We start from the raw sequence: 26,639 nt of genomic DNA, 5'->3' as shown, positions 1-26,639 counted from the left end.
GCAGTGAGTTTTTGATTTACATCACTGATTCCAATCTCTGACTATTTTCAAAGAATACATTGCTTCTGGAGGGAGATTCTCCTGAGAGCAAAGTAAAGAGCGTAATTAAATATTAAAGGTGAAAGAGCCTTATTTCATTTAAGTGGCACATTCATGGCAAGGTTTGTGGCTTATCTCTCTTGGGACTATGATATTCAAGACTTACAATTTTTATTTTTTGCTGGGAAGAAATAAAGGGCAATGATCCCTCTCTGGTCAGAAACAAGAAAAAGCTGAGTAATACTCCTCATTTATTCATGTCTCAACTTGAGTTTCAATTTTATATTTTGCATCATTTCTAGGAAAAGTATGGGGAAAGTACATGTTTACATGTTTTCATAGATCGACATTATGCCATCAAGTAAAAGGAAAATATGTCAAAAACAAATTAGTCTTTTATATTTTTTTGAATGTTTATCCAGGCTTTTCATTTTCCTTTGTCAAAAGATTATTGGCTATGCCACTTCATACCTATGAGGATGGCTATAATAAAAAACACGATCATTGGGCTGGGTGCCATGGCTCACGCCTGCAATCCCAGCACTTTGGGAGGCCGAGGTGGGTGGATCACCTGAGGTCAGGAGTTCAAGACCAGCCTGACCAACATGGAGAAACCCCGTCTCTACTAAAAATTAATTAGCTGGGCCTGGTGGTGCATGCCTGTAATCCCAGCTACTCAGGAGGCTGAAGCAGGAGAATTGCTTGAACACAGAAGGCAGAGGTTGTGGTGAGCTGAGATCATGCCATTGCACTCCAGCCTGCACAAAAAGAGCAAAACTCTGCCTCAAAAACAAACAAAAAAACCACCACAATGATTGTTGAAAATAACAACCATTGGCAAGAAAATAACAACCATTGAGGAAATTGGAACCCTCATACATTGCTGGTGAGAATGCAAAATCATTCAGCCACTATGGAAAACAGTTTGGCAGTTCCTCAAAAAGTTAAACATAGAATTACCATATGACCCAGGAATTCCACTCCTAGATATATGTCTGCTATAATTTGAATGCTCACCGCAACCTCTGCCTCCCATGTCCAAGCGATTCTCCTGCCTCAGCCTCCCAAGTAGCTGGGATTACAGGCATGCGCCACCATGCCTGGCTAATTAATTTTTAGTTGAGACGGGGTTTCTCCATGTTGGTCAGGCTGGTCTTGAACTCCCGACCTCAGGTGATCTGCTCGCCTCAGCCTCCCAAAGTGCTGGGATTGCAGGCGTGAGCCATGGCGCCCGGTCCAATGAATGTCTGTCCCCTCCAAATCTCATGATGAAATTTGATCTCCAGTGTTCCAGGTGGGCCTACTGGGAGGTGTTTGAGTCATGGGACTAGATCCCTCATGAATAGATTAATGCCCTCTGTGGGGGACAGGTGTGAGTGAGTTCTCATTCTATTACTTTCAGAGAGAGCTGGTTATTAAAAAGAGCCTGGCACACCCCCACCCCACCGCCCCATGCCCCTTGCCTCATCTCTTGTCATGTGATCTCTGCAGAAGCAGCCTGAGGCCCTCCCCAGAAGCTGGGGAGATGCCAATTTCCTGCTTCTTGTATAACCTGCACAACCGTGAGCCAAATAAACCTCTTTTCTTTATAAATTACCCAACCTCAGGTATTCCTTTATAGCAACGCAAAATAGACTAAGACAATATCCAAAAGAATTGAAAATAGGTACTCAAGCAAGTACATGCATGTTCACAGCAGCACTTTTCACATTAGGCAAAAGGTGGAAACAGTCCAAATGTCCATCAGACAAATAATGGATAAACAAATTGTGTATACATGCAATGAATATAATTCAACCATAGAAAGAAACAAAGAACTGATACATGCTACAATGTGAATGAATCTTGAAAGAAGCCAAATGCAAAAGGTCACATACTATTCCATTTATATGAAATATCCAGAATAGATACCTCTATAGAGACAGAACACAGATTGGTGGTTACCAGATGCAGCAGGCAGAGGAGAATGAGAATAACTGCTTAATGGGGTTGGGGTTTCCTGTCAGGGTGATGAGTCAGAACTAGGTAGACGTAGTGGTTGTACAACATTGTGAATGTACTAAATGCCACCGAATAGTCCACTTTAAAATGGTTAATTTGGCCAGGCACAGTGGCTCACACCTGTAATCCCAACCCTTTGGGAGGCCAAGGTGGGTGGATCACTTGAGCCCAGGAGTTCAAGACCAGCCTGGGCACCACAGGGAAACCTCCAGCTCAAAAAAGAAGAGGGGGAAAAAAAAAGGGTAGTGAGACTGTAAAGCAGTTTCTTCCTCTTCTTTCCTTTCTTTCCTTCCTTATGTACCAGTGGCTCTCAAATCATCCAGGGGAGCTTCGATGCAAACTTTTTCTATTCTTTATGAGAAAGAGTCTCATTCTGTCACCCTAGCTGGAGTGTGGTGGTACAGATCTCAGCTCACTGCAAACTCTGCCCCCGGGGTTCAAGCAATTCTCCTGCCTCAGCCTCCCAAGTAGCTGGGATTAACGATGTGCACCACCATGCCTGGCAAATTTTTAAAAAATATTTTTGGTAGACATGGGATTTCATCACGTTGGCCAGGCTGGTCTTGAACTCCTGACCTGAAGTGATCCACCCGCCTCAGCCTCCCAAAGTGCTGGGATTACAGGCGTGAGCCACCACACTCAGCCCATGCAAACTTTTTGACCCTAACATAGGCCTAAAAAATCGTCTTTCAGAGTGAGGCATGAGAATCTGCATTTTATAAGCAGGTCATTTGAAAAATACTGCTATGATATCACCATACTAGTTCCGAACATCCAATTGGTGCTAGTTTAATAGGCTAAAAGCCATGACTCAGCAGGGGGCAGCAAAGCTTAATAGTGCTAGACAATTCATTTATTCTCTCAATATGTGCCAGGCCTTAAACGAAGTCCTAGGGATACAAGATGCATAAATCCATGCATGATCTCTTCTCTGGTGGAGCTTAAAGACTTCTGGGGAAGACAGGCGTTAACCAAAGATTCACAAATGTAAAATTACAACTGGGATGTGTGAGATGAAGGAAAGGCACATGATATACTAAAACCATATGTTAAGGGGACTTAACTTGGTCTAGGGGGTTATGTCACACAAGGAAAATGACATTTGAAGTAAGATTAATTTAAAGATAAGAAGAGTTAATTAGGTTACATCAGATGGAAGGATGGTGGAAGGAGTAAGGGAGGCAGAACTTTCTGGACAAAGAGAATGTAATAGCCGAAGTCCTGTGGTGATAAGACAAGAACAGTGTTTGTGGGGCCAGATGAAGCATGTCTGAGTCCTGGGAAGTAGTAAGGAGCAGTCCTTGAGAGGCTTTGAAAGTCAGGTTTCAAGGGATTAGTTTATATTTTAAGAACAATGGGATTCCATTGTGGAATTTTAAGTTGAACTTGGGCAACATGGTCAATTTTGCATTTTGAAAAGGTCACTGGTTTCTGTGAAAAAAAGATTGAGGGCAGCAACCCTAGAAGCTGGGCTATTATTCATATTTTATAGATAAGGAAATGAGCTGTAAGAAACAACTTCCTCAAGGTAACGCAGCTGCTAAGTGGTGAAGCTAGCTTTCAAACACTGGTCTCCTGACTTCGTTTATTTAATTTAATTTTATATTGTATCTTATTTTAACATTTTATTTATTTTTCTTTCTCAGAAATCCTTGCTTTGATCTGCCTGACTTCAGAGTGTAAACTCTTAAATACACAGTCTGCTGCCTCTCCAGATCAAGGTAATAAACTAACAAAATAGAGTTAGTAAAAATGATTTTTAAAAAGTATAAACAGATAGACTCATCTCTGACTCATCCTATCTTTGCTTTGGTCATGACTCCTCATCAGAAAATGAGAACGAGAAGGGTAGCCCAGGGTAGTGCAGTTCCCTTACTTGACCTAAGCTTCACTTTCCTCATCTGTAAAGCAGTAATAATACTCTAATAGCCTGCATAGAATGCCCTCTGTATCCATGGGTTCTGCATTCGTGAATTCAACCAACTGGGACAGAAAATAGTGGGAAAAAATGCATCTGCACTGAACATGCTCAGTATGTTATTTTTTAAGCAATAGACTATAATGACTATTTACATAGCATTTACATTGTGTTAGGTATTATAAGTAATCTAGAGATTATTTAAAGTAGATGAGAGGATGTGTGTAGGTTATTTGCAAATACTATGCCACTTTACATTAGTGACTTGAGCATCTGCAGATTTTGGTATCTGTGGAGGCTGGTGGGGGTGGGTGTGTGTCCTAGAACCAGTCCCCCATGGACACTGAGGGACAACTGTACTTCACTGGATTGTTTGAGGATTAAATTACAAAAAGAATGCTAAATGCTTAGTATACTATCAGGCATAACATATACTCTAGTTAGAACTCAACAAATGTGGACTTTTATTATTATGATGATGATTACTTATTTTTTCCTTTATATCTGTCCATCCACCATCACAGAAATCAATGGCATCACATCACATAACTCCAAAGCAAGAAACCAAAATTATCATAGTTACAGTCCTTTGCTTTTATTTTTTCTTCTTCTTTTTTTCGGGTCAACTGTGAGCAAGGAACTTTTGCTTGTTTAGACAATCAACTTGTTGCTAAACTACAGCACCAAATTTTGGGTGTCTCACAAATTAGCCTCCCTTTCTTCCTACAATAACATCCTTACTTTGGGACTAGGTCATATGTGACCTTAGTTATTGCATGGACTTTGTGTCATAAATAGTAGACTAAATTCTTAAGTGAAATGGCTAGAATTACAAAGCTTTCCTTGAATGTTATCAAATAACATAATGGTCTACCATCCTTAACATACAAAAACGATAAGCTGTCAGCACGGTATAAATTTTGAGTTGTTTATGGAAGTAGATGTGATGTATTTTTAGTGCTCTGTAGTATTGAATGCTTTATACATATGGGATGCATTATCAAAGCAACTAGCCAGTTATGGAGGCAGCAAATATGGACACAACAACATTTTCATTAAAAAAAAAAAAAAAAAGTTGGCCTCAAACCCATAAGGCTTGAATCACCAAGTTATCTGTGTGTGTGATTTTCCTGGCTGTTCTCCAGGTCCTATTCCAATTTCTTACTACATTTTTATTATGGGCACATTCCCAACACTCACACCTGGTCTTCTGCCTTATCCAATGCTAATTTCTTCATTGCCTCCTTTTACTCAACCAGCTCTTTTCTCTTTATTACTTAGCCTTTCTTGCCTTCACAACTTACTTATTACAAACGAGCATATAAAAGCCTAGGCAGGCCAGGCACGGTGACTCACATCTGTAATCCCAGCACTTCGGGAGGCTGAGGCAGGTGGATCATCTGAGGTCAGGAGTTCGAGACCAGCCTGGCCAACATGGCAAAACCCCATCTCTACTACAAATACAAAAAATTAGCTGGGTGTGGTGGTGTGTGCCTGTAATCCCAGCCACTTGGGAAGCTGAGGCAGGAGAATGGCATGAACCGGGGAGGCGGAGGTTGCAGTGAACTGAGATCATGTGCCATTGCACTCCAGCCTGGGTGAGAAAGGGAGACTGTGTCTTATGAAAAAAAAAAAAAAGCCTAGGCAGACCTATGAGCCTTCCCTATCCACCCTAGTAGCCGAAGACAAAGAGCATAAACTCAGGAGTTCTAGGGCACCACTCACCACAGGTTCCTCTCCATACTACCACGACTGATGCTCTCTGGAAAGCACCACCTCCCAGCAGGAGGCCAACCAGCACAAAAATAAAGCACTAAACCACCAAAGCTAAGAATCCCCACAGAGTCCACTTCACCTCCCTGCCACCTCAACTGGAACAGGTGCTAGTATCCTTGGCTGAGAGACCAACAGACAGTTCACATCACAGGACTCTGTGATAATTCCCAGTACCAGCCTGGGGCTGGGTAGACTTGCTGGGTGGCTAGACCCAGAAAAGAGATAACAATCATTGCAGCTTGGCTCACAGGAAGCCAGATTCATAGGAAAGGGGGAGAGTACTATATCAAGGGAATGCCCTGTGTGACAAAAGAATTTGAACAACAGCCTTCAGTCCTAGACCTTCCCTCTGACAGAGCCTACCCAAATGGAAGGAACCAGAAAACCAAGTCTGGTAATATGACAAAACAAGGCTCTTTTACACCCTCAAAAAATCACACTAGCTCACCAGCAATGGATCCAAACCAAGAAGAAATCCCTGATTTACCTGAAAAAGAATTTAGGAGGTTAGTTATTAAGCTATTCAGGGAGGCACCAGAGAAAGGTGAAGCCCAATGCGAGGAAATCCACAAAAAAAAAAAAAAAAAAAAAAAAAAAGATACAAGAAGTGAAAGGAGAAATATTCAAGGAAATAGATAGCATAAAGAAAAAACAACAAAATTTCAGGAAATATCGAACACACTTATAGAAATGTAAAATGTTCTGGAAAGTCTCAGCAATAGAATTGAACAAGTAGAAGAAAGAAATTCAGAACTCAAAGACAAGGTCTTTGAATTTACCCAATCAAACAAAGACAAAGAAAAAAGATTAAGAAACTATGAACAAAACCTCCAAGAAGTCTGGGATTCTGTTAAATGACCAAACCTAAGAAAAATCAGTGTTGCTGAGGAAGATGAGAAATGTAAAAGTTTGGAAAACATATTTGGGGAAATGATTGATGAAAACTTTCCTGGCCTTGGTGTAGACCTAGACATCCAAATACAAGAAGCAAAAAGAAAACCTGGAAGATTCATCACAAAAGGATCATTACCTAGGCAACACTGTCATCAGGTTATCTAAAGTTAAGATGAAGGAAAGAATCTTAAGTGAGACAAAAGCACCAGGTAACCTATAAAGAAAACCCATCAGATTAATGGCAGATTTCTCAGCAGAAACCCTACAAGCCAAAAGGGTTTGGGGCCCTATCATCAGCCTCCTCAAAAAAAACAATTATCAGCCAAAAATTTTGTATCCAGCAAGACTAAGCATCATATATGAAGGAAAGAGATAGCCTTTTTCAGACAAACAAATGCTGAGAGAATTCGCCACTACAAAGCCACCATTACAAGAACTGCTAAAAGGAGCTCTAAATCTTTTTTTTTTTTTTTTTTTTTTTTTTTTGAGACAGAGTCTTGCTCTGTCACCCAGGCTGGAGTGCTGTGGCCAGATCTCAGCTCACTGCAAGCTCCGCCTCCCGGGTTCCCGCCATTCTCCTGCCACAGCCTCCGGAGTAGCTGGGACTACAGGCGCCCGCCACCTCGCCCGGCTAGTTTTTTTGTATTTTTTAGTAGAGACGGGGTTTCACCGTGTTCGCCAGGATGGTCTCGATCTCCTGACCTCGTGATCCGCCCGTCTCGGCCTCCCAAAGTGCTGGGATTACAGGCTTGAGCCACCGCGCCCAGCCCCCAGGAGCTCTAAATCTTGAAACAAATCCTGGAAACACATCAAAACAAAATCTCTTTAAAGCATAAATCACACAGGACCTATAAAACAAAAATACTAGTTAAAAGGCAAAGCCCAAAACAAAAAAACCAAGGTACACAGGCCACAAAAAAGCACAGTGAATGCAACATTACCTCACATCTCAATACTAGCATTGAATGTAAATGGCCTAAATGCTCCACTTAAAAGATACAGAGCTGCAGAATGGATAAGAACTCACCAAATGCTGGGCACGGTGGCTCATGCCTGTAATCCCAGCACTTTGGGAGGCCAAGGCGGGCAGATCATGAGGTCAGGAGATCGAGACCATCCTGGCTAACACAGTGAAACCCTGTCTCTACTAAAATACAAAAATTAGCTTGGTGTGGTAGCACACACCTGTAGTTCCAGCTACTTGGGAGGCTGAGGCAGGAGAATCACTTGAACCTGGGAGGCAGAGATTGCAGTGAGCAGAGATCATGCCACTGCACTCCAGCCTGGGCAACAGAGCATGATTCCATCTCAAAAAAAAAAAATAATAATAATACAATAAATAAAAATAAAAATAAAATAATAAAAAAGAACTCACCAACCAACTATCTGCTGCCTTCAGGAGACTCACCTAACACATAAGGACTCACATAAACTTAAAGTAAAGGGGTGGAAAAAGGCATTTCACGCAAATGAACACCAAAAGCAAGTGGGGCAGCTATTATTATATCAGACAAAACAAACTTTAAGCAACAGTGGTTAAAAGAGGCAAAGACGGAGATTATATAATGGTCAAAGTCCTTGTCCAACAGGAAAATATCACAATCCTAAACATATGTGCACCTAACACCAGAGCTCCCAAATTTATAAAGCAATTACTAATAGACCTAATAAATGAGATAGACACCAGCACAATAATAGTGGGTACTTCAATACTCTACTGATGGCACTAGACATGTCATCAAGAGACAGAAAGTCAACAAAGAAACAATGGATTTAAACTATACCTTGGAACAAATGAACTTAACAGATATATACAGAACATTTCATCCAACAACCTCAGACAGCACATAGAACTTTCTCCAAGATAGACCATATGATAGGCCATAAAACAAGCCTCAATAAATTTAAGAAAATTGAAATTATATCAATCACTCTCAGACCACAGTGGAATAAAACTGGAAACCAACTCCAAAAGGAACCTTCAAAACTATGCAAGTACATGTAAATAAAATAACCTGCTCCCAAATGAGCATTGGGTTAAAAAACGAATGGAAATTAAAAAATTCTTCAGACTGAACGACAATAATGACACAACCTATCGAAATGTCTGGGATACAGCAAAGATGGTGCTAAGAGAAAAGTTCATAGCCCTAAACGCCTACATCAAAAAGACTGAAAGAGCACAAACTGACATTCTAAGGTCACATCTCAAGGAACTGGAGAAACAAGAACAAACCAAATGCAAACCCAGCAGAAGAAAGGAAATATCCAAGATCAGAGCAGAACTAAACAAAATTGAAACAAACAAACAAACAAATACAAAAGATAAATGAAACAAAATCTGGTTCTTTGAAAAGATAAATAAAATTGATAGATCATTAGCAAGATTAACCAAGAAAATAAGAAGATTAACTGAGAAAAGAAGATAGAAAATCCAGATAACCTCAGTGAGAAATAAAACAGGAGATATTACAACTGACACTGCTGAAATACAAAAGATCATTCCAGGCTACTATGAACACCTTTATGCACATAACCTAAAAAACACAGAAGAGATGGATAAATACCTGGAAAAATATAACCCTCCTAACTTAAGTCAGGAATAATTAGGTACCCTGAACAGATCAATTACAAGCAGTGAGATTGAAATGGTAATTTAAAAATTACCAACAACAAAAAAGTCTAGGACCAGATGAATTCACAGCAGAATTCTATCAGGCATTCAAAGAAGAATTGGTACCAATCCTTTTGACACTATTCCACAAGATAGAGAAAGAAAGAACCCTCCCTAATTCATTCTATGAAGCCAGCATCACCCTAATACCAAAACCAGGAAAGGAAGTAACCAAAAAAGAAAACTACAGACCAATATCCCTGATAAAACATAGATGCTAAAATCCTTAACAAAATATTAGCTAATTGAGTCCAATAGTGTAAAAAGATAATACACCATGAGCAAGTGGGTTTCATACCAGGGATGCAGGGATGGTTTAACATACACAAGTTAATAAATGTGATACACCACATAAACAGAATTAAAAACAAATCACATGATCATCTCAATAGATGCAGAAAAAGCATTTGACAAAATCCAGCCTCCCTTTATGATTAAAACTCTCAGCAAAATCAGCATACATGGGACATACCTCAATGTAATAAAAGCCATCTATGACAAACACATAGCCAACATTATACTGAATGGGGAAAAGTTGAAAGCATTCCCTCTGAGGGAATGGAGCAAGACAGGGTTGCCCTCTCTCACCACTCCTCTTCAACATAGTACTGGAAGTCCCAGCCAAAGCAATCAGACAAGAGAAAGAAAGGGCATTCAAATTGGTAAAGAGGAAATCAAGCTGTCACTGTTCGTTTACCTTGAAAACCCTAAAGTCTCCTCCAGAAAGCTCCTAGAACCGATAAAAGAATTCAGCAAAGTTTCTGGATACAAGATTAATGTACACAAATCAGTAGCTCTCCTATATACCAACAGCGACCAAGCGGAGAATCAAATCAGGAACTCAACTCCTTTTACAATAGCTGCAAAAACAAAAACAAACAAATAACTTAGGAATATACTTAACCAAGGAGTTAAGTATCTGTCCTAATCTGTCCTATTAGACAAAGGACTAATATCCAGAATCTACGATGAACTCAAACAAATCACTAAGAAAAAAACAAACAATCCTATCAAAAAGTGGGCTATGGACATGAATAGACAATTATCAAAAGAAGATATACAAATGGCCAACAAACATATGAAAAAATGCTCAACATCACTAATGATCAGATAAATGCAAATCAAAACCACAATGTGATACCACCTTACTCCTGCAAGAATGGCCATAATAAACACATTAAAAAACAGTAGATGTTGGTATGGATGCAGTGATCAGGGAACACTTCTACACTGCTTGGTGGGAATGTAAACTAGTACAGCCACTACGGAAAACAGTGTGGAGATTCCTCAAAGAACTAAAAGTAGAACTACCCCTTGATCCAGCAATCCCACTATTGGGTATCTACTCAGAGGAAAATAAGTCATTGTATGAAAAAGATACTTGCACACACATGTTTACAGCAGTACTTTTTGCAATTGTAAAATCGTGGAACCAACCCAAATGCCCATCAATCAATGAGTGGATAAAGAAACTGTGATTGATATATATATATATATATATTTCTCAACATATATAAATATATATACATATTTCTCAACACATAATATATATCTCAACATATATAAATATATATATTTATCAACATATATAAATATATATATGTTTCTCAATCATATATATATGATGGAATACTACTCAGCCTTAAAAAGGAATGAACCAATGGCATTTGCATCCACCTAGATAAGATTGGAGACCATTATTCTAAGTGAAGTAACTTAGCAATGGAAAACCAAACATTATATGTTCTCACTGATATGTGGGAGCTAAGCTATGAGGATGCAAAGCCATAAGAATGATACAATAGATTTGGGGAACTTGGGGGTAAGGGTGGGAGCGGGGTGAGGAATAAAGGACTACAAATAAGGTGCAGTGTATATTGCACGGGTGATGAGTGTACCAAAATCTCACAGATCACCACAAAAGGACTTATGTAACCAAATACCACCTATACCCCAATAACCTATGGAAAAGTTTTTAAAAAATAAAATAAATCCCATTTTCTCAATTTCAAGGAATGCCCAATTTTAAACTCAATCTAAAAAAAAATATTCCCTGGGGAGGACCAAACTTGATCCACTAGGTAATAACTCTTACTCAACCTCATTGCTTCATGAAATCTCCTTGCTCCCTGCCCCTGCCAATCCCCCTACTCCACCCCAGGCTACGTTCTTGGCACTGATCTTACTCCAAGGACTGGGCCAGGCCCATGGGTACACACACACACACACACACACACACACACACACACACACACAGCCTAGGCATTTACATCAACTGCATCAAAAGAGATAATCCCATATTTTAGGAAATGGAAAGTTATTCTCATAGTGACAAAGGTAAATCACATAACCTTTGGATATAATTCACTTACTTCGTGACTTACTTATCAGGCTTCAGTTATGTGTGTACCCAGTAGTATGTTAAGGGACTGAGAAGGATAAGGAGGGGCAAAGAGTACAAAAGAAGAAAACAAAAACCTAGGAAGCTGTAGTCCTGCTTTTCAAGAAACTTGAAATCTCTGGTGAAAAAGGACATGCATGTATTATACAACGATGGTAACTGACAGCTAACTTTTATGAGCAGCTCACTATGTGCCAGCCAATGTATACGTTATTATTTTCTAATCCTATATTGTTGTATATTAGTTATCCATCACTCCATAACAAATTACCACAAAACTTAGTAGCTTAAAACAATAAATATTAATTATCAGTTTCCGTGGATGTGGCATTTGATATAATTGGCTAAGGCTACAGACACCTGAAGGATTGACTGGGAATAGAGAATGCACTTCCACAGTGGCTCACTCACACAACTGGCAAGTTGATTATGGCTATTGGCAGGAGGCCTCAGTTTCTCCCCATGTGGGCGTCTCCAGAGAGATGCTTAAGTGTCTTCATGACATGGTAGCACATGGTACCACATTCTAAGCAAATTATTGTATGGCGTTTGAATATATTCATTCTAGAGAATATGTAGTATCTCATTGTGGTTTTATTTTTTACTCTTAAATTTTTGTTTTAATGTTTATATATTTAGGGGATACAAGTGCAGATTTCTTCTTTTTTATTATACTTTTTAAGTTCTAGGGTACATGTGTACAACGTGCAGGTTTGTTACATATATATACATGTGCTATGTTGGTGTGCTGCACCCATTAACTCGTCATTTACATTAGGTATATCTCCTAATGCTATCCCTCCCCCCCACTCCCGCCACCCCATGACAGGCCTGGTGTGTGATGTTCCCCATCCTGTGTCCAAGTGTTCTCATTGTTCAAGTCCCACCTATAAGTGAGAATATGTGGCGTTTGGTTTTCTGTCCTTGTGATAGTTTGCTCAGAATAATGGTTTCCAGCTTCATCCATGTCACTACAAAGGACATGAACTCATCGTTTTTTATGGCTGCATAGTATTCCATGGTGTATATAAGCCACATTTTCTTAATCCAGTCTATCATTGATGGACATTTGGGTTGGTCCCAAGTCTTTCCTATTGTGAATAGTGCCACAATAAACATACGTATGCATGTGTCTTTATAGCAGCATGATTTATAATCCTTTGGGTATATACCCAATAATGGGATGGCTGGGTGAAATGGTATTTCTAGTTCTAGATTCTTGAGGAATCGCCACACTGTCTTCCACAATGGTTGAACTAGTTTACAGTCCCACCAACAGTGTAAAAGTGTTCCTGTTTCTCCACATCCTCTCAAGCACCTGTTGTTTCCTGACTTTTTAAAGATCGCATTCTAACTGGTGTGAGATGGTATCTCATTGTGGTTTTGATTTGCATTTCTCTGATGGCCAGTGATGATGAGCATTTTTTCATGTGTCTGTTGGCTGCATAAATGTCTTCTTTTGAGAAGTGCCTGTTCATATCCTTTGCCCACTTTTTGATGGGGTTGATTTTTTCTTATAAATTTGTTTAAGTTTTTTGTGGATTTTGGATATTAGCCCTTTATCAGATGGGTAGATTGCAAAAATTTTCTCCCATTCTGTAGGCTGCCTGTTCACTCTGATGATAGTTTCTTTTGCTGTGCAGAAGCTCTTTAGTTTAATAAGATCCTATTTGTCAATTTTGGCTTTTGTTGCCATTGCTTTTGGTGCTTTAGTCATGAAGTCCTTGCCCATGCCTATGTCCTGAGTGGTATTGCCTAAGTTTTCTTCTAGGGTTTTTTATGGTTTTAGATCTAACATTTAAGTCTTTAATCCATCTTGAATTAATTTTTGTATAAGGTGTAAGGAAGGGATACAGTTTCAGTTTTCTAAATATGGCTAGCCAGTTTTCCCAGCACCATTTATTAAACAGGGAATCCTTTCCCCATTTCTTGTTTTTGTCAGGTTTGTCAAAGATCAGATGGTTGTAGATGTGTGGTATTATTTCTGAGGACTCCATTCTGTTCCATTGGTCTATATCTTGGTTTTGGTACCAGTACCATGCTGTTTTGGTTCCTGTAGCCTTGTAGTACAGTTTGAAGTCAGGTAGCATGATGCCTCCAGCTTTGTTCTTTTGGCTTAGGATTGTCTTGGCAATGTGGGCTCTTTTTTTGTTCCATATGAACTTTAAGGTAGTTTTTTCCAATTCTGTGAACAAAGTCATTGGTAGCTTGATGGGGATGGCATTGAATCTATAAATTACCTTGGGCAGTACGGCCATTTTCATGATATTGATTCTTCCTATCCATGAGCATGGAATGTTCTTCCATTTGTTTGTGTCCTCTTTCATTTCATTGAGCAGTGGTTTGTAGTTCTCCTTGAAGAGGTCCTTCACATCCCTTGTAAGTTGGATTCCTAGGTATTTTATTCTCTTTGAAGCAATTGTGAATGGGAGTTCACTCATGATTTGGCTCTCTGTTTGTCTGTTATTGGTGTATAGGAATGCTTGTGATTTTTGCACATTGATTTTGTATCCTGAGACTTTGCTGAAGTTGCTTATTAGCTTAAGAAGGTTTTGGGCTGAGACAATGGGGTTTTCTAAATATACAATCATGTCATCTGCAAACAGGGACAATTTGATTTTCTCTTTTCCTAATTGAATACCCTTTATTTCTTTCTCCTGCCTGATTGCCCTGGCCAGAACTTCCAACACTATGTTGAATAGGAGTGGTGAGAGAGGGCATCCCTGTCTTGTGCCAGTTTTCAAAGAGAATGCTTCCAGTTTTTGGCCATTCAGTATGATATTGGCTGTGGGTTTGTCATAAATAGCTCTTATTATTTTGAGATACTTTCCATCAATATCTTGTTTATTGAGAGTTTTTAGCATGAAGGCTGTTGAATTTTGTCAAAGGCCTTTTCTGCATCTATTGAGATAATCATGTGGTTTTTGTCTTTGTTGCTGTTTATATGATGGATTACGTTTATTGATTTGCATATGCTGAACCAGTCTTACATCCCAGGGATGAAGCCCACTTGATCATGGTGGATAAGCTTTTTGACATGCTGCTGGATTCGGTTTGCCAGTATTTTATTGAGGATTTTTGCATCTATGTTCATCAGGGACATTTGTCTAAAATTCTCTTTTTTTGTTGTGTCTCTGCCAGGCTTTGGTATCAGGATGATGCTGGCCTCATAAAACGAGTTAGGGAGGATTCCCTCTTTTTCTATTGATTGGAATAGTTTCAGAAGGAATGGTACCAGCTCCTCTTTGTACCTCTGGTAGAATTCGGCTGTGAATCTGTTTTGTCCTGGACTCTTTTTGTTGGTAGGCTCTTAATTATTGCCTCAATTTCAGATCCTGTTTTTGGTCTACTCAGGGATTCAACTTCTTTCTGGTTTGGTCTTGGGAGGGTGTATGTGTCCAGGAATTTATCCATTTCTTCTAGATTTTCTATTTATTTGCCTAGAGGTGTTTATTGTATTCTCTGATGGTAGTTTGTATTCTGTAGGGTCAGTGATGATATCCCCTTTATCACTTTTTATTGTGTCTATTTGATTCTTCTCTTTTCTTCTTTATTAGTCTTGCTAGCGGTCTGTCAATTTTGTTGATCTTTTCAAAAAGCCAGCTCCTGGATTCACTGATTTTTTGAAGGCTTTTTTTGTGTGTGTCTGTATCTCCTTCAGTTCTGCTCTGATCTTAGTTATTTCTTCTCTTCTGCTAGCTTTTGAATATGTTTGCTCTTGTTTCTCTAGTTCTTTTAATTGTGATGTTAGGGTGTCAATTTTAGATCTTCCTGCTTTCTCTTGTGGGCATTTAGTGCTATAAATTTCCCTCTACACACTGCTTTAAATGTGTCCCAGAGATTCTGGTATGTTTTGTCTTTGTTCTTATTGGTTTCAAAGAACATCTTTATTTCTGTCCTCATTTTGTTATGTACCCAGTAGTCATTGAGTAGCAGGTTGTTCAGTTTCCACGTAGTTGAATGGTTTTGAGTGAGTTTCTAAATCCTGAGTTCTAGTCTGATTGCACTGTGGTCTGAGAGACCGTTTGTTATAATTTCTGTTCTTTTACATTTGCTGAGGAGTGCTTTACTTCCAACTATGTGGTCAATTTTTGAATAAGTGCCATGTGGTGCTGAGAGGAATGTATATTCTGTTGATTTGGGGTGGACAGTTCTGTAGATGTCTATGAGGTCCGTTTGGTGCAGAGCTGAGTTCAATTCCTGGATATCCTTGTTAACTTTCTGTATCATTGATCTGTCTAATGTTGACAGTGAGGTGTTAAAGTCTTCCATTATTATTGTGTGGGAGTCTAAGTCTCTTTGTAGGTCTCTAAGGACTTGCTTTATGAATCTGGGTGCTCTGGTATTGGGTGCATATATATTTAGGATAGTTAGCTCTGCTTGTTGAATTGATCCCTTTACCATTATGTAATGGCCTTCTTTGTCTCTTTTGATCTTTGTTGGTTTAAAGCCTGTTTTATAAGAGACTAGGATTGCAACCCCTGCTTTTTTTTGTTTTCCATTCGCTTGGTAGATCTTCCTCTATCCCTTTATTTTGAGCCTATGTGTGTCTCTGCCCGTGAGGTGGGTCTCCTGAATACAAGACACTGATAGGTGTTGACTCTTTATCCAATTTGCCAGTCTGTGTCTTTTAATTGGAGCATTTAGCCCATTTACATTTAAGGTTAATATTGTTATGTGTGAATTTGAACCTGTCATTATGATGTTACCTGGTTATTTCGCTTGTTAGTTGATGCAGTTTCTTCCTAGCATCAATGGTCTTTACAAGTTGGCATGTTTTTACAGTGGCTGGTACTGGTTTTTCCTTTCCACATTTAGTGCTACCTTCAGGAGCTCTTGTAAGGCAGGCCTGGTGGTGACAAAATCTCTCAGCATTTGCTTGTCTGTAAAGGATTTTATTTCTCCTTCGCTTAGGAAGCTTAGTTTGGCTGGATATGAAATTCTGGGTTGAAAATTCTGTTCTTTAAGAATGTTGAATATTGGCCCCTACTCTCTTCTGGCTTGTAGAGTTTCTGCCAAGAGATCTGCTGTTAGTCTGATGGGCTTCCCTTTGTGGGTAACCCGATCTTTCTCTCTGGCTGCTCTTAACATTTTTTCCTTCATTTCAACTTTGGTGAATCTGACAATTGTGTGTCTTGGAGTTGCTCTTCTTGAGGAGTATCTTTGTGGTGTTCTCTGTATTTCCTGAATTTGAATGTTGGCCTGCCTGTCTAGGTTGGGGAAGTTCTCCTGGATAACACCCTGAAGAGTGTTTTCCAACTTGATTCCATTCTCCCTGTCACTTTCAGGTACACCAATCAGATGTAGATTTGGTCTTTTCACATAGTCCCATATTTATTGGAGGCTTTGTTAGTTCCTTTTTACTCTTTTTTCTCTAAACTTCTCTTCTCACTTCATTTCATTCATTTGATCTTCAATCACTGATACCCTTTCTTCCACTTGATCGAATCTGCTACTGAAAATTGTCCATGTGTCACATAGTTTTTGTGCCATGGTTTTCAGCTCCATCAGGTCATTTAAGGTCTTCTGTATGCTGTTTATTCTAGTTAGCCATTCGTCTAATCTTTTTTCAAGGTTTTTAGCTTCTTTGTGATGGGTTCGAACATCCTCCTTTAGCTCAGAGAAGTTTGTTATTACTGATCATCTGAAGCCTTCTTCTCTCAACTTGTCAAAGTCATTCTCCATCCAGCTTTGTTCCACTGCTGGTGAGAAACTATGTTCCTTTGGAGGAGAAGAGGCGCTCTGATTGTTAGAATTTTCAGCTTTTCTGCTCTCATTTCTCCCCATCTTTGTGGTTTTATCAACCTTGTTCTTTGATGATGGTGGCGTACAGATGGGGTTTTGGTGTGGATGTCCTTTCTGTTTGTTAGTTTTCCTTCTAACAGTCAGGACCCTCAGCTGTGGGTTTGTTGGAGTTTTCTGGAGGTCCACTCCAGACCCTGTTTTCCTGGGTATCACCAACGGAGGCTGCAGAAGAGCAAATATTCCAGAACAGCAAATGTTGCTGCCTGATCCTTCCTCTGGAAGCTTCCTCTCAGAGGGTCACCTGTCCACATGAGGTGTCAGTTGGCCCCTACTGGGAGGTGCCTCCCAGTTAGGCTACTTGGGGGTCAGGGACCTACTTGAGGAGGCAGTCTGTCCATTCTCAGATTTCAAACTCCATTATGGGAGAACCACTACTCTCTTCAAATCTGTCAGACAGGGAAGTCTGCAGAAGTTTCTGCTGCCTTTTGTTCAGCTATGACCTGCCCCCAGAGGTGGAGTCTACAGAGGCAGGAAGACCTCCTTAAGCTGTGGTGGGCTCCACCCTGTTCAAGATTCCTGGTCACTTTGTTTACCTACTCAAGCCTCAGCAATGGCAGACGCCCCACCCCAGCCTCACTGCTGCCTTGCAGTTTGATCTCAGACTGCTGTGCTAGCAGTGAGTGAGGCTCGTGGGTGTGAGACCCTCTGAGCCAGGTGCGGGATATAATCTCCTGGTGTGCCATTTGCTATGACCATTGGAAAAGCTCAGTATTAGGGTGGGAGTGTCCCAATTTTGCAGGTACGATCTGGCGAGGAAAGGGAATTCTCCGACCCCTTGTGCTTCCCAGGTGAGGCGATATCCCACCCTGCTTCGGCTCATGCTCCATGGGCTGCACCCACTGTCCCACAGGCCCCAGTGAGATGAACCCAGTACCTCAGCTGGAAGTGCAGAAGTCACCCGTCTTCTGTGTCTCTCATGCTGGGAGCTGTAGACTGGAGCTGTTCCTATTCGGCCATCTTGGAACCTCCCCAGAAGAGGCAAGTACAGATTTCTTACATGCATGTATTGTGTAGTGGAGAAGTCTGGGCTTTTAGTGTACCCATCACCCAAATAGTGAATATTGTACCCAACAGGTAATTTTCCAACGCTAACCCTCCTCCTACCCTCCCACTTTCTGTAGTCTCCAATGTCTAATAGTCCACACTGTATATCCACAGGTACCCTTTGTTTAGCTCCAACTTATAAGTGAGAACATGCTGTATTTGATTTTCTGAGCTATTTCACTTAGGATAGTGGCTTCAAGTTCCACCAATGTTGCTGGAAAAGATATAATTTTATTATTTCTTATGGCTGAGTAGTATTCCATGCTGTATATAAAATACATTTTCTTAATCCAACCTTCTGTTGATGGACACAGTTTGATTTCATCCTTGTTATTGTGAATAGTACTGCAATAAAGATATTAATGCAGATATCTTTTTGATATAATCATTTCTTTCCATTTGGACATATACACAGTTGTGGGATTGTTGGATTGAGTGGTACTTCTATCTTTAGTTCTTTAAGAAATCTCCATACTGTTTTCCATAAAGGTTGTACTAATTTACATCCCTACCAACAACGTATAATTGTTCCCTTTTTTCCACATCTTTGCCAACATTTGTTATTTTGACTTTTTAGTAATAGCTATTCCGACTGGTGTAAGATGGTATCTTATTGTGGTTTTCAGTTGCATTTCTCTGATGATTAGTGATGTTGAACACGTTTTCTTATATTCTTTGGCCACTTGTATGTTTTCTTTTGAAAAATGTTCATATCCTTGCACAATTTTTAATGGGATTATTTGCTTTTTTCTTGTTATTTGAATTCCTTGCAGATTATTGATATTAGTCCTCTGTTGTATGCAGAATGTGCAAATATTTTCTCCCATTCTGTAAGTTGTCTGTTTACTCTGTTTGTTGTTTCTTTTGTTTTGTAGAGATTTTTTTTTGTTTAATCAAGTCCCATTTGTCTATTTTTGTTCTTGCTATGTTTGCTTTTGAGGACTTGGTCACAAATTCTTTGCCTAGGCCAATGTCCAGAAGAGTTTTTCCCAGATTTTCTTTGAGGATTTTTATAGTTTCAGGCATTACATTTAGTTCTTTAATCCATCTTCATTTAATTTTTGTTTATGGCGAGAGGTATGGGTGGTTTCATTCTTTTGCATATGGCTATCCAATTTTCCCAGCACCATTTGTTGAATAGGGTGTCCTTCCCCCAGTGTTTATTTTTGTTGAGCTTGTCAAAGATCAGTTTGTTATAGGTATGTGGCTTTATTTCTGGGTTCTTTATTCTATTCCATTGATTTTTTTTTTTTTTTTTCAGACAGAGTCTCACTTTGTCACCAGGCTGGAGTGCAGTGGAGTGACATCAGCTCACTGTAGCCCCAGCATCCCAGGCTCAAGCAATTCTCATGCCTCAGCCTTGCAAATAGCTGGGATTACAGGTGTGTGCCACCATGCCCAGCTGATATATATATATATATTTTTTGTAGTAGAGACGAGGTTTCACCATGTTGACCAGGCTGGTTTCCAACTTCTGGCCTCAAGTAATCCACCTTCTGCCTTCCAAAGTGCTGGAATTACAGGCGTGCACCACTGCACCCAGCCTATTCCATTGATGTGTGTGTATATACTTATACCAGTACCACACTACTTTACTACTTTGGTAACTATAGCCTTGTAGTATAATTCAAACTGAGTAATGGATGCCTTGAGCTTTGTTCTTTTTGCTTAGGATTGCTCTGGCTATTCAGGCCCTTTTTTGGTTACATATGAATTTTAGGATTGTTTTTTATAATTCTGTGAAAAATGACATTGGTAATTTGACAAGTATTGCACTGAATCTGTAGATTACTTTGGGGACTATGGTCATTTTAACAATATTGATTCTTCCAATCCATAAGCATGGGATGTTTTTCCATTTGTGTAATCTACAATTTCTTTCATGAATGTTTTGTAGTTCTCCTTATAAAGATCTTTCACTTCCTTGGTTAAACATATTCCTAGGTATTTTTTTTTTTTTTTTTTGTAGCTACTCTAAATAGGATTGCCTTCTTGATATGGTCCTCAGCTAGATTGTTATTGTTGTGTAGAAACACTACTGATTTCTGTAAGTTAATTTTGTATCCTGAAACTACTGCATTCATTTATCAAATCTAAAAGCTTTTTTGGAGGATGCTTTGGGGTTTTCTAGATAGAAGATCATATCATCAGCAAACAGGAATAATTTGACTTCCTCTTTCCAATTTGGATGCCTTTTATTTTTTTCTCTTGCCTGATTGGCCTGGTGAAGACTTCCAGCACGAAGTTGAATAAGAGTGGTGAAAGTGGGCATCCTTGTACTGTTCCAGTTAGAGGAAATGCTTTCAATTTTTCTCCACTAAGTGCAATGTTGGCTGTGGGTTTGTCATATATGACCTTATTATGTTAAGGTATGTTTCTTCTCTGCCTAGTTTGTTGAGGATTTTTATCATGAAGGGATGTTGAATCTTGTTGAATGCATTTTCTGTATCTATTGAAATGATCATATAGGTTTTCGTCTTTAATTCTGTTTATGTGATGTATCACATTTATTGATTTGCATACATTGAACCATTCTTGCATTCCTGGGATAAATCCTACCTGATCACGGTGTATTATCTTTTCGATGTGCTGTTGGATTTGACTTGCTAATATTTTGTTAAGGGTTTTTGCATCAATGTTCATCAGGGATACTGGTCTATAGTTTTCATTTTTTGTCATGTCCTTGTCTTGTTTTGGTATCAGGATGATACTGACCTTGTAGAATGAGTTAAGGAGACTTCACTCTTCCTCTATTTTTTGAAATAGCTTCAGGAGAATTAGCAATAGTTCTTATTTGTATATTTGGCAGAATTTGGCTGTGAATCCATATGGTTCTGGGCTTTTTCTGTTGTTGTTGATAGATTTTTTATTACTGATTCAATCTCACTACTCATTATTGTTCTGTTTGTTCAGGAGTTCTGTTCTAGTTGAATCTCAGAAGATTGTATGTTTCCAAAAATTTACTCACTTCCTCTAGGTATTCTAGTTTGTGGGCATGTAGTTGTTCATAATAGCCTCTGATGATCTTTTATATTTCTGTGGTATCATTTTAATGTCTCATTTTTCATATCCATTTGTTTATTTGGATCGCCTCTCTTCTTTCTTGGTCTAGCTAGTGACTTATCAATTTTGTTTACATTTTCAAATAAGCAACTTTTCATTCATTGATTTTTTTTGGTTTCTATTTCATTTAGTTATGATCTAATCTTCATTATATCTTTTCTTCTGCTAACTTTGGGTTTGGTTTGTTCTTGTTCTAGTTCCTTGAGATGTGACATTAAGTTGTTATTTTGTAATCTGTCTACTTTGTGGATGTAGATATTTAATGCTATAAACTTCCCTCTTAGGATTGCTTTTGCTGTATCCCACAGGTTTTGGTATGTTGTGCTTTCATTTTCATTCATTTCAAATTTTTAAAAAAATTTCCATCTTAATTTCTTTCTTTCTTTTTCAGACAGGCTTTCATTCTGTCACCCAGGCTGGTGTGCAGTGGTGCGATCACAGCTCACCACAGACTCAACCTCCTGGGCTCAAGCAATCCTTCTGCCTCAGCCTCCTGGATAACTGGGACTATAGGTGCACATCACGATGCTCAGCAAATTTTAAAAAATTTTCTGTAGAAATTGGGTCTTACTATGTTGTCCAGGCTGGTTTTGAACTCCCACAGGGCAGTGGGTATTGTCCTGTGTGTGTGTAGGAGAGCCTGGTTTCCCTGTCTGTTCTTGGCTGGGCAGCAGCTGCAGCTGCAACAGTCTGAACTCAGCCTAAGGGCAGGATGTAGTTCAACATTAAATTCTCAAAATGGTGCCTTGGGTCTGGGACCAGAGAGGGTAGGGCACGTTCCAGGCAAGCAGTGTGGGCAAGAATCTGTGGGGAAATGCAATCCACTGACATCTCAGTCACACAGCAGCCCACTGCAGGGCAGTGGTATTGTCTTAGATATGTATAGGAAAGCCTGGTTTCCCTGACCCTCCTTGGCTGGGTTCATGTCTCAGTCTCAACGGCAGCCCACAGAAGGGTGGTAGGGACTCTCCCAGAGGTGCGTGAGAGCACTTGGTCTCCCCTCTCCTTTTTGGAGTAGTGCAACAGCCACAGCCATGTCTGTAGATCCCCGGTATCTAGACTATCAAAATAATGCCTGGCTGAGGCTTCTCTAGTCTCAGATGCCTATAGGATTCCATGTGGATTTCTTTTCTGGAGCAACATCTCTGTGCAATTTTAGGCAGCTCCATATATCAGGCCCGAGGTCCTAAGTTGGTTGGGGGGGTTTTCTTGCATAGCCAAGATCATAAAAGCTCTTTTTGGAGTGTGGAGCCCTAGGTATTTCTCTCTTATTGTTTCCCGGCATCGGGGAGCCTCTTGGAGCTCTCAGTCAGTCCCCAGACCCTCTCCTTACTTCTGGTGCTTCCCATCACTTCTCTGGTGAGTCCTAGCATTCTCTACTAGACAATCTCTTTAAAATATATCTACTTACTCTTCTGGTTCCTCTCCATAAAAGAGGCACATACTACCTGTGTTTAGTCAGCCATCTTCTCATTGTAGTTTTAATTTGCATTTCTCTAATGACTAATGATTTTGAACATCTTTTGAACAGATAGCTTATTTGCCATCTGTATATCTTATTTGGTGAAGTGCACAAATCTTTCATCTATTTGCACCTGGGTTGTTTGCTTTCTTTTATTTAATTTTGAGAATTCTTTTCATATTCTAGACACAAGTCCTATATATGTGATTTGCAAATATTTTCTCCCACAGAAGGATAATCCACTGTGTGGTTTATCTTTTCATTCTCTTAGTAGTATGTTTCGAAGAGGAGTAGATCTTAGTTGCTTTTTTTTGGGGGGGGGGGTAGGGTCTCACTCTGTCACCCAGGCTGGAGTGCAGTGGCACAGTCATAGCTCACTGCATCCTCGAACTCCTGGGCTCACATGATTCTCTCACCTCAGCCTCCTGAGTAACTAGGATGAGAGGTCCGTGACACCATGCCTGGCATATATTTTTATTTTTAAATTGTTTTTAGAGATAGAGTCTGATTGTGTTGCTCAGGCTGGCTGTGAACTCCTGGCCTCAATCAATCCTCCCACCTCAGCCCCCCAAAGAGCTGAGATTACAGGCATGAGCCATCATGCCTGGCCTAGATCTTAGTTTCAATGGAGACAAATTTATTAAGGTTTTCTTTTGGTGTGTGAGTGTGTGTCTTGCTTTTGCTGTTGAATCTAAGAAATTTCAAGGCTACCAAGATTTTCTCCTGTATTTTCTTTTACAAGTTTTATCGTTTTAGCACTTACATCCAGAACTATGATCTATTTCAAGTTAGTTTTTATATGTGATGTTAGATTTTTTGGTCACTGTCAGTTTTTACTTATTAATATTTCTCTGTGATCTTATCCTATGTGTACATAAAGAGCTTCTTTTTGTTTTTCCAGATACAACAGCAGGTTCTTCCAGATACAACAGCAGGTTCTTTTCTGATTCCTCAAAATCCTGCATGGGGTGGAGGCAGAGATAGCAGAGAATGTAAACACTGGGTTCCACCTGCTGGAGCTTAAGGGAAGACCCCTTACCCAGATAGGGACTGACTGGAGAGGTGGAAGGGAACAAGGTGAAAGGTAGGGGTCCTGGTGAGAGAAAGCAGGGGGGCCTGAGAAAACAGAGGAAGGTGGTTGAGAAATGTTCTCTTGTATGCTCTTTAAGAAAAGCAAATGCCCCCCCCCCCCTTTTTTTTTTTGTCTCAGAAAGCATGTCTCTTTATCTAGAATTAGGTCATGTGCCCACTCCTGAAACAGTAGCTATGACCAAGGGATGAGACTTTTTCCAATACTCAGGCCTGGCTTGCATGTGCCATTCCCAGGGCCAGGAGTGGAGTCAGAATCCTCAAATGACATGCTATACACGAGGAGGGCGTCCACACTCAAGTAAAATTTGGATGGATACCAAGAGAAGGGATTACGTTCCCTTCTCAGAATGCCTCATAGTTCAAGCTCATAGTTCAAGTACTATGGGCTTTTAGAGTTTGCCATACTATACTCCCACCCCAGCCTCCCTCACCTTGGTCTCTCTGAGGAGGGGTCTTTTACTTCTCTGAATGACCTGTGGTATTGATTTTCTGTATTTTTCAAATTTTCAATCATCCTACTTGTTAATTTACTTTCTGCAGATACTGTCATCGCCCTGCTGTGCTGTCTTCATTCCTCACAGTACCCCAACACAAAGCTGTGGTGTTATCAGACTTTCATTGAAGGTTTGGGGTCCCAAAGAGGATTATAACATAGCACAAAACTCAAAATTGAACATGGATGATGTCATTATCATTATCCCAAAGTTCCCTGACCAAACTCATTTTAAGGACTGCGGTAATTTAAAAGGATGTCTACAAATTAGTTGATACTTCTTTATTCAAAAGGTGGAGTCTAATTCCCCTCCCCTTGAATATGGGCTAGGAGTTAGTGACTCACTTTTAACAAATAATGTGTGGCAGAAGTGAAGATATTTGACTTCTGAGGCTAGGTCATACAAAGGATAAAGCTTCTACCTGGCTCATTCTCTTTAGGATCACCCTGGGGGAAGCCAGCTACCATGGAATGAAGGTACTCAAGCAGCCCTGGGAAAGAACCATGTGAAAAGAAACTGGGGCCTCCCACTAATACCCAGCATCAACTTGCCAGCCATGCATGCCATCTTGGAAAGATATTCGCTAGTTTTAGCTAAGACTTTAGCAGACTATAACCCCAGCTGACATCTTGATTGCAACCTCATGAGAAGATCCTGAGTCAAGAGGCAACCAAATTCCCGACCCACAGAAACTGTGAGAGATAATAATGCTTATTGTTATTTTAAGCCACAAAGTTTTGGAGTAATTTGCTATGTAGCAACAGATAAGTAATACAGAGAGTCTCTCGTGGGCTGTTTTCTTCCGTCTTATCTGCCATCTTGCCTTGATCCTTCCTCTTTTTTCATCTCTTTTTCTTTTTTCCTTGCCAGAGCTCCCCAAACCCAGTCTCTAGAGGGAATGCTCAAAATTACTGTATTTCACTTTGCAGAGTAATTTAATTCTTCTTGGTCTAAATATCTCCCATCTAGGTTAAGCCCAAGGGATTCCATCTTTTCAGACCAAACATATCTGTTAAGGTCTAAAACAGATATTCTGTCTTCCTACCAGGCCCAGTGGCATCAGGTCCAATCAGACAGCTGCCAGCTTGCCCTAATAGAAGTATATATAGGCAAAGTACTATAAGGGCAAAGAATAAGAAGCATGTAAGCTGACTTGGGGGCTCATGGAGGAGGTAATATTTGAGCTGAGTTTTTAAGGATATGTAGGAGTTCATTTGATACAGAAGTGAATGAAAGTTATGCAGAGTAACAGCAAGTAAAAAGGCTCAGAGTTGAGAAAAGTTATAATCAATGCTGAGAACTTTAAATATGTAAGGGTTCTGGGTGATAACATCTATTAGTGAGCTTGGAAGCTGTTGGGGGCTAGATCATATCAGGCATTGAAAGTCACATGTATCAGGAGACTACAGGCAACATAAATCCCTGATTCACTGACTTAAAAATAAGAACAATAAGGAATTTAGTATTTCAAATAATAAGCACAAGGTGAGACTGCTCCAATGTCTTAATTTAGCAGCTTGATGATGTTATCAAGAACCCAGTTTGCTTCTGTATTTCTATTCTGTTATCCCCAGTCTTGTACCCCCATGATTATAAGATGGTTATAGCAGCTCCAGGCATCATGTCCTTAAGATTACACCTGGACAGCCTGGGCAACATGGTAAAACCCCATCTCTCCCAAAAATACAAAAAAAAATAGCCAGGTGTGGTGGTGTGTGCCTGTAGGCCCAGTTACTCAGGAGGCGGGAGGATTGCTTGAGCCTGGGAGGCAGAGGTTGCACCACCACACTCCAGCCCGGGTAACAGAGTGAGACCCATCTCAAAAACAACAACAACAAAAAGATCACACCTGGAAGTAGAAAGGGGGCCTTCTCTTCTTTCTCTCTCATTATATAAATTTTTTTAAAGAAATGGGATCTTGCTATATTGCCCAGGCTGGAGTGTGGTGGCTACTGATAGGCACAATCATAACACGC

The 26,639-nt window shown here is 39.9% G+C and overlaps 1 long non-coding RNA gene across 1 annotated transcript; it reads left to right on the top strand.

Moving 5' to 3' along the window:
- The first annotated feature begins 2,620 nt into the window (after positions 1-2,620).
- LOC116269424 lies at positions 2,621-26,379 on the top strand. Its single transcript, XR_004176925.1, has 3 exons — positions 2,621-3,761; positions 23,979-24,161; positions 25,103-26,379. It is a non-coding gene; the product is annotated as an uncharacterized LOC116269424 (long non-coding RNA).
- Positions 26,380-26,639: the final 260 nt, after the last annotated feature.

The sequence above is a fragment of the Papio anubis genome, chromosome 11 (genome assembly GCF_008728515.1).
Source record: "Papio anubis isolate 15944 chromosome 11, Panubis1.0, whole genome shotgun sequence".
In the NCBI taxonomy this organism is placed as follows: Eukaryota; Metazoa; Chordata; class Mammalia; order Primates; family Cercopithecidae; genus Papio; species Papio anubis.
This window is presented reverse-complemented; position numbering and strand designations above follow the sequence as displayed.